This window comes from Monodelphis domestica, chromosome 5 (assembly GCF_027887165.1).
Source record: "Monodelphis domestica isolate mMonDom1 chromosome 5, mMonDom1.pri, whole genome shotgun sequence".
In the NCBI taxonomy this organism is placed as follows: domain Eukaryota; kingdom Metazoa; phylum Chordata; class Mammalia; order Didelphimorphia; family Didelphidae; genus Monodelphis; species Monodelphis domestica.
Genome location: NC_077231.1, coordinates 71,960,243 through 71,968,925, shown reverse-complemented (window position 1 = coordinate 71,968,925; position 8,683 = coordinate 71,960,243). Strand labels below are relative to the sequence as shown.

Below are 8,683 nucleotides of genomic sequence, written 5' to 3'. Positions count from 1 at the left end.
TTACTTCTGTTGATTATCTCCCATTTACTCTCTCTGTATCTTGTTTGTCCATAGTTGCTTGCATGTCATCTCTTCATTAGATTTCTTGAGAGCAGGAACTGTCTTTTGCCTTTTTTTTTGGCATCTTCAGCAGTTGACATAGTGCCTGCCTGTGTAATAAGAGATTTTAGGAAGGCAAAAGGATGACAAGGAGAGGATCATAGAATGCAGTGAAGTAGGACTGACAGGGGTTAATCCTGTTAGAATTTTGGAAGGAGAGGGGATGCTGGGATTCCAATGGCCAGCCTGGGGAGTTGCTCCTGGACTCTGGAGAGACAACCAGCTCCCACACCCTGCTCCGACCCTTTGGAAAGTGGAAACCATTCTTGCATGTGAATTTGACAAGAGCCGGAAACCATCCGAGACTCTGTGAAGAACAAGATCTGAGAGGGAGCTGATCATCAGTTCGCCTTTGGGAGGTCATCCCCACAGGGAGACTGGCTCCTAAAAGCTGACTCCACTTCTATTCAATGTATAATCTAGAGACTCATTTCTAAGCGAATTTAGCCTAGGTTTAGTTAAGAATAGGAGGATTTTATCAGGCAGAGAGAATAGGCAGCATAGCCTCCTCTTGAGTGGAGGACTGAAGAGATGTCTCTTGCCCTTCAAGTCAGGTGGTGGGAAAACAAGTTAGATTTTCTTAGCTGTAGGGAATAAACCTCAACCCACTTCCCTCATCCCATACCCAGTTATCATCATGATTAAACCTTGTTTTTCCTGAGACGCAGTTGGATTGGTTACTCACTGGCCGGGGGCAGAGAGCTCAGGCATTTTTGCTCTCTGGTCTCTAAGAGACTACCCTGTCAGACCAGGTTATGGAAAATGCTGGTCTCCCATTTATACCAGCTTAGCAGGGACTCTCTTCACCCTGACACCCACCCGGCACATAATTGATGCTCAATAGATGCTGATCGACTCAGTGAAGAGGACAAAGTGGTTTCACAAGAATAGCTCTGTTAAAGGGGTAGCATCCTTTTTGTTTCTGAGGGAAGGAGGGAAGAACAGAATTCATTCCAACCAATCCTTCTTCCAGGTTACAACTGGCTTTCTGCATGGTTAAAAGCCTGCCATGGCACCCCTCTGTTTCAGGGGTTTTGAGCAACAGTTATCAGAGCCATTGTTTGGAAGAGCAAGCAGGGCTTAATTCTTGATTCCAATGTCAAGATTAGGACAACTCCATGGAGGAGCCCTCTTAATTTAGCTTCCTCTCCCCTTTCACTTTTGTCTTTGAATTCTGAGTGTTAGCACCAAGCCTAGCATGCAGTGAGTGCTTCAGTCTGTTGATTGATCAAATAAAAGCATTAACTGGAGATTCAAAGTTCTCTTCTGAAGGCAAATCCAACACTTCTGTATCATAGTGCTTTTGAATGCTCTTCACCACTTGTCACTAATTGGTTTTATTCATCATTCATACAGTTTCTTAATTTGTTGCTACAATTATACAATCTGGTCTCCAATTGCTCTGACTATTTTCTATAAGATCAGGGAGAATGCTCATTTCCCCCCTACCTTATAAATGATTCACTCTAAATATATTTCATTGAGAGCATCATCATTTTGGTAAATGTAAAGAGCCAAGTTTCTCCCACATTTCTTAAACAATCATCTCACTCTTCCCCCTGCTCAACTCCTTTTCTTTTTTGGTTTCCTATATTTTATAGCTAGTTAGAAGAGACAGCATCCCTATGTGTGGGAAGTTGTGAATCAGCATAAGTATATATCCACCAAAAATCTTTTTATGACGGTGATGGTAGATATTTCTCATGTCCATGACTCAGGAGCACATTTCCCTTCCTGTAGCACTTCCTGCTAAGACTCCTACTTTCTGGAAATTTAAAAAAAGAAAAGCATATCAAGAGAAGTTTAAACAATTAAACCCCACCCCACCCCCCCTCCAATTCCTCTCTTGCCCAAACAGGCCATTCTAACCAATTTAGGGGAATTACTCCTACACTGGTAGAAGGATTAAATGTTCTGATTGTAGATATCAGAGAAAAAATGGTACATTTTGTTTTACTTTGACTGATTGGATGTTTGGGAACAGAATAATTGGGGGGGAGGCCCTGAGGCCCCAGAAGTGGGCTCTGCCTTTGATCTTGGCTTTCCTTTTTAACTCAGTGTTTGTTAATGGTAAGCTCAACTCCAAGGAAGCTGCCTTTGTGGGAGGATCCCACTGAAATATCCAAATGGTAATGTAAGCAATATTTTGAAGATTCTTCCATTCATTCTGTGATTGTTTCAAAGTTGCCTGCTTGGGGAAGAGTAGGAATGAGGGGAGGATAATATAGCCAATAGAATTATTAATGGCAGTTTTTTTTTTTTTAAATCCATACCTTCTATCTTATGTGTTATGTATTGGTTCCCAGGCAGAAGAGTAAGAGTCACAGGTCTAGGAAGTGTCTGAGTCTGGATTTGAATTCAGGTCTTCCTGATTCCAGATTCTGGAGCTCTATCCACTGTGATGACTACCTGTCCCAATGACAGTATTTTTAATAAAGTCCACCCCAGGGCAAGGCATTGATCTCTACCAACAAGGAAAGAGTCTAATACAATGGTTTGGGACACAGGTTACATTTATATAAACATGGTAACGGTTGACTTGAGAGCTATAATTTGGCCATTCTTTCATCAGGTAAGATGAATATTGATTAATTACCATGTGAAAGGCATACATTATGACCTGGGAGGAATAATAGACTGTAAACTCTTTTATACTCTAAGATCCCACAATGCACTGACAATGACTTTCTTAAACTTTAGATCTTCCCTAGTCCTGAGCACAGCACTCTAGGCAGTGGGTACTTAATAAACATTTGTTGGACTAATTTGGAATAAAATGTGTTTCTTGCCCTCAGTGAGCTTATAATCTAGTAGGAACTGTACCTGGATATGTAAGAGAAATAAGGACTTTTCTGTCTTTGCTGAAATGCTAAGAAGGATCATGGGATGTTGTCCCCTCTATTTCTGGTATTTCTAATGCCTTCTGGAAGAACCTTATGACAATTTCCATTCCTGTGTGCCAACCAATGGAGGACAGGATGGGAATGGAAAGAGATCAGGGAAAAGATTGCTTTGTTTACCTCTAGCTTCAGAAAGATTCAATAGGAACTCATCAAGGAATAGGGGATGCTACAGGTACAGAAAGGGGGTAGGATAGAGCATAGAGGAATTCACTTTCACTAATTCAGCTTTTCTTTGGGAAGAGCAAGGACAAAAAGTCCCACACCTGTTTGAATAGTCCCTTTGTCTAGCAGATAGTCAAGGCCGATTAAAAGCAGAAGTAAAAATGATGACTAGCCTCAAGGCATATACTTCCTTCTCCCAGTCCCATCTTAGTTTCATTCTAAAAGATCAAAGAAAGATCCTGGAATCAGATGATGACAACAGGGAGTGGCAGTGGTAAAAGAGCCCACAGACCTTTAGGAGGCAGAACTCATAGCAGTAATGAGGTCTCAGTTGTTTCTGGGAGAGAAAGCTGGGAGAAATGAGGCAGGAAAGAATTTTTAAAGTTAGAATACAAGGAAAATGATACTGAAATCAAAACCCTTCCTTAATGTGGACTATAGGTTTTGTGGAAATTCCCCCCTTCCCTCTTCCTTTTTAGTGCACAAATTTATTTACTTTGATATTCACCTCTGATATGTTTTGATATTTTTCTCTTTGGTTTCTGTCTGATCTACAAACAGAATAGGGTTCTGGATGGAGGCTCACACCATATGTTCCTCTTAGTGGATCCAGCTATGAGAATGAGAGCCTAAGTTCCTGCGCAGAGTGGGATAAGAAGGAAGGGAAGGAGAAAAGGAGGAGGAGAAGGAAGAGGAGGAGGAGGAAGAGAAAGGTTAGGAAGAAGAGGGAAAAGAAGGGAACAAGAGCAAGGAGAAGGATTCAAAGGGGAAGGAGGAGGAGGAAGAGGAGAAGAAAAAAGAATTAGGTGAAGGAGAGGAAAGAGAAAAAGAGGAGAAGGAGGAGGGAGAGAAGAAAAGGAAGAAGGAGAAAAAGAGGAGAAGGAGAAGAAGAGGAGGAAGAGGAAGAAGAAGAGAAGAGTGGGTGGATATAAAGGATATTTTGTTGCCAATTAATTCACTTTAAAAATTCACACTGGTCTCTCACCACTTTATTATCTGGTACTATTTGTGTTTCTGATGCTTCTTTGGAATGAGTTTGAAGGTGGTAACAGACCAAAAGTAAGGTAGGCAACTTATGGCTTAATTGACACCAAATCCTTAACAACCATCTTAAATAATGCATCTATTATCTCTCTCCATCCCAAGATACCAAGAGCCTAACACATTCATCTCTCTTGTGCCCTAGAAGAATTAAATGTAAGAACCCAATTGCCACCTGGAGGTATCAATAGCAAATTCCTAGTAGTAATTATTGTAAAAAACGAGTTCACTTTAATTAGAAAAGACTTGTTTTCCTTTGAAAAGGAGAATTTAGTTTATCACCTCATTGTAATTAACAGCCTATTTGTAGTGGACCCAGAAGTAAACTGAGGCTACTGTTAGATGGATCAATGAGGACACTCATCCTTGAGGAGGATTTGGGTAATCACTGACTTTTAAAAGCAGATCTTGATAACAATTTGCATATCATAACAGTTTTGCCATGGCTTTCTGATAGCTCCTGGAAAAGTCAAATTTATAGGCTTGGACTAAGTAAGAGGCAGGATGGTTGAATAGAAAAATAATTAATGTTTGTTGGTTAATTGCTACAGAACTTTAAGGCTTACAAAGTTTTATTCTTTAATGTTCCTGGAAATTATTTAGGGTAAGTATGATTATTCCCATTTTATAAACGAGGAAATTGAGGTTCAGTGAGTTTCAGAGATTTGCTCAAGGTAACAGGAATAATAATAATATTGGTACAATTTTATCTCATTCGATCTTCACAGCAGCCTTGGGAGAGAGGTACTTTGATTGTCCTCATTTTACAGATAAAGAAACTGAGGCAAACAGCAATCAAGTGACTTGCCCCAGGATACAAAGCTAGTAAATATCTGAGTTTGAATTTGAACTCAGGTCTTCTGATGGCAGGCTAAGCACTCTATCTTAGCTGTTTCAAAATTAAACAAAAACAAAAACTTACCTTCTGTCTTTGAATTAATACCAAGTATTGGTTCCAAGGCAGAAAAAGGGTAAGGCTAGGCAATTGGGGTTAAGTGACTTTCCCAGGGTCATACATATATATTTGAACATATTTGAACCCATATCCTCCCATCTCTAGCTCTGCTTTTCTATCCAATGAACCACCTAGCTGACCTGCTGCCTCAAACTCAACTCCAAGTCCAGTGCTCATTCCTCTACACCACTGAATTATGTGTAAGGAGACCTGGGGTAGATTTCCTGTTCTGATCCACTCCAGCTGTGTGACCTTGGACCAGTCATTTCTTCAGATTTAACATTCCTCACTTATAAAGGGAGGTCAATCCTTTCTAACTCTAAGTTTCTGTGATTTCTGGAATTCATTCTTCTGAACATCAATCACCTAACCATATCAGCATCTTTGCTTACTTTGAACTTGGGGAAGTTGACATTTGGTTATAATACTCCATCATCTAATTATGCCTTTAAACTATGCGATTGTGAGATAATTATGTTCAGCATTGTGAAACATACATCATCCTCGATTTCTGTTTGCATGTTGAATGGCTTTTTAATGAGTGGTTTTCTTTAAAAACATTTGCAGATAATTGCCAACAGTTTTAAATCCTCATCTGTGGAAAGGTTCTTGACCTGATTTCCACTGAAAATGAATTGGTTACAACTCTTTTGTGATTTCAGAAGGAGACTACATAGACCTTTAATAGTTCCCTTAAGGCACTGGAGTACTCTCGTAGTAGTCATAGCACTATTACCATTTACATGAACAGAACAGCTACAATCTGGGCCAGCCTGATTTATGGTATTCTCTCACATCTTCCCTCTACCATAATGAAATGCCCACTTAATGATTTTATTTCAGTCCCTTTTCCTTGTTCGGAACCCAATTTCACCTTGATTTTTGTTGCTGCTCAGTCATTTCAGTTGTGTCTAACTTTTTGTGACTCCATTTTGGGGGTTTTCTTGGTAAAAATACTGGAGTAATTTGCCATTCTCTTCTCCAATTCATTTTGCAGATGAGGAAACTGAAGCAAACAAGGTTAAGTGACTTACTCAGGGTCACACTGCTAGTAAGTGTCTGAGGCCAAATTAGAATTCAGGAAGATGAATTTTCTGACTCCTAGTCTGGTGCTTTATTCACTTGCCAGCTAGTTGCCCTCCTTTTGAAGTATTATAATTTTTTATATTATATATTATTATTTGAAGTATTATAATATTTTGTTTATATTATACATTATTATTTGAAGTATTATATTTTATTCACATATATTATTTGAAGTATTAGATTTCACTTATGTTATACATTATTGTTTGAAGTATTATATTTATATTATATATTAGTATTTGAATTATTATATATTATTTGAAGTATATTTTATTCATATTATATATTATTATTTGAAGTACATTTCATTTATATAATATATTATATTATTTGAAGTGTTATATTTTATTTATTTTATATATTATTGTTTGAAGTCATATTTAATTTATATTACATATAATTATAATATGAAGTATTATGTTATATCATATATAATTGTAATATGAAGTATTATATTTATACATTATTATTTGAAGTATATTTTGTTTATTATATATTATTATTTGAAGTATTATAATATTTTATTTATATTGTATATTATTATTTGAAGTATATTTTATTTATATTATATGTTATTATTTGAAGTATTATATTTTATTTACATATATTATTTGAAGTATTAGATTTCACTTATACATTATTGTTTAAAGTATTATATATTATATATTAGTATTTGAATCATTATGTTATTTATATTATATATTATTTGAAGTATATTTTATTCATATTATATATTATTATTTGAAGTACATTTTATTTATATAATACATTATTTGAAGTGTTGTTATATTTTATTTATTTTATATATTATTGTTTGAAGTATATTTTATTTATATTATATATAATTATAATATGAAGTATTATATCATATATAATTGTACTATGAAATATTATATTTATATATTATTATTTGAAGTATATTTGGTTTATTATATATTAATATTTGAAGTATTATTATGTTTTGTGTTTATCATATATATCATAATTTGAAGTATGATTATATTTTACAGTTGAAGAGACTGAGGCAAACTGGTTAAATTACTTTCCCTGAATCACACAGCTAGTGGCTGAGGCTGGATTTGAATTGAAGAAAATGCATCTTCTCGATTCCAGGTCTGGCCCTTCAATTGCTGTACCACCTAGTTGCCCTTCTCCTTAACGAGGTTACTAAAATAGACTCATTCCTGGTGGTAGTTTTGCCTGGAGTTTTTCTCTTCTCCTAATTCATCCTTGACAACGCTGTCCAAGAAATGAGCAGTTCTGATCATATTATGCATCTATTCAAAAGTCTTCCCCAAGTCCTCATTGCCTATTGAATGAAATATAAAGACTTTATTCTGGCATTTCCAGGTCTGCTAAAATCTGGCTCCAAGCTGCCTTTCCATACCATATCTCTTTACAAAACATCTCTATAAAAGCCAGAGTGGTACAGGGGAAAGAATCTTGGGGTTTGAGTCAGGAGTAAGCTGCGTATTTATTGGCAGGAGGTCTTAGAGTGACTTACTTTATTTACTGTAGAATGGGCATAGTAAGTCAGAAGCTCCATAGGACTTAGAATCGCCAGATTGATGGAGGTGAGAAAAATGAGACCCAGGGAAGCTAGCTGATTTGTCCAAAGTTACAAGGTAATCATCAATGAAACAATAAGGATTTATTAAGCACCTACTACAATGTTTCAGGAAATGTGTGAGGCACTGAGGCTACAAAGATAAAAATGGGGATCTAGGTATCAGAAGATAGATTTAGTCTGACTTCTGAGACAATAGCTAAAAAACATAAAAAAAGTTTTCTTCCTTATTATGAACCTAATAACAACAAACCAGAACATTTCCACATGTCAAGAACAGCAGAGAACTTATATATACTTTCATATATGAATGAAATTATTACTCTATGATATAATCTTGGTTTAAATCTATATGCTATGAGTGTATAGATGCATAATTAGTGTCTTAAAAGTATACAGATGTGTACTATCTAAATGTATATTAAATGTATATCTAAATACATCTAAGCATTTGTGCATATATACACACACATATATATTAAAATTCAACACGACTTCCAAAGATATTCTATTTATCTTTGTCTTTCTCTGAACTTTCTTCTATTCTCTTCTTTAAATAAAAAAAAAATATTTCACTTATGCTTTTCTATCTTTTCTTCTTTAGTACTTAGCATCACTGTCACTAGTCTCCTTCCTCACCTCCAAATTAAAAATAGCTCTTCTTTATAACAAACAATTCTACTTGAGCAAAACCCTATCTACACTCTGGACATTTCTGAAAATGTATGTCTCATTCCTCACTTTTAGTCTATCGCCTTTTATCAAGAGGTAGGAAATATGAGATCTGGTTCTCCTAGGGTTCCATTTCATTGGGCTATCACTTTTTGGGCATATATTTGGGTGAAATAGTATTTAAAAACTAATTTTACT

The 8,683-nt window shown here is 36.0% G+C and overlaps 1 long non-coding RNA gene across 1 annotated transcript; it reads left to right on the top strand.

The window, feature by feature from the left end:
• The first annotated feature begins 6,155 nt into the window (after positions 1-6,155).
• Positions 6,156-8,120, top strand: LOC130454500 (uncharacterized). The gene is made up of 2 exons (XR_008912101.1): positions 6,156-6,211; positions 7,257-8,120. It is a non-coding gene; the product is annotated as an uncharacterized LOC130454500 (long non-coding RNA).
• The last annotated feature ends 563 nt before the right edge of the window (positions 8,121-8,683 follow it).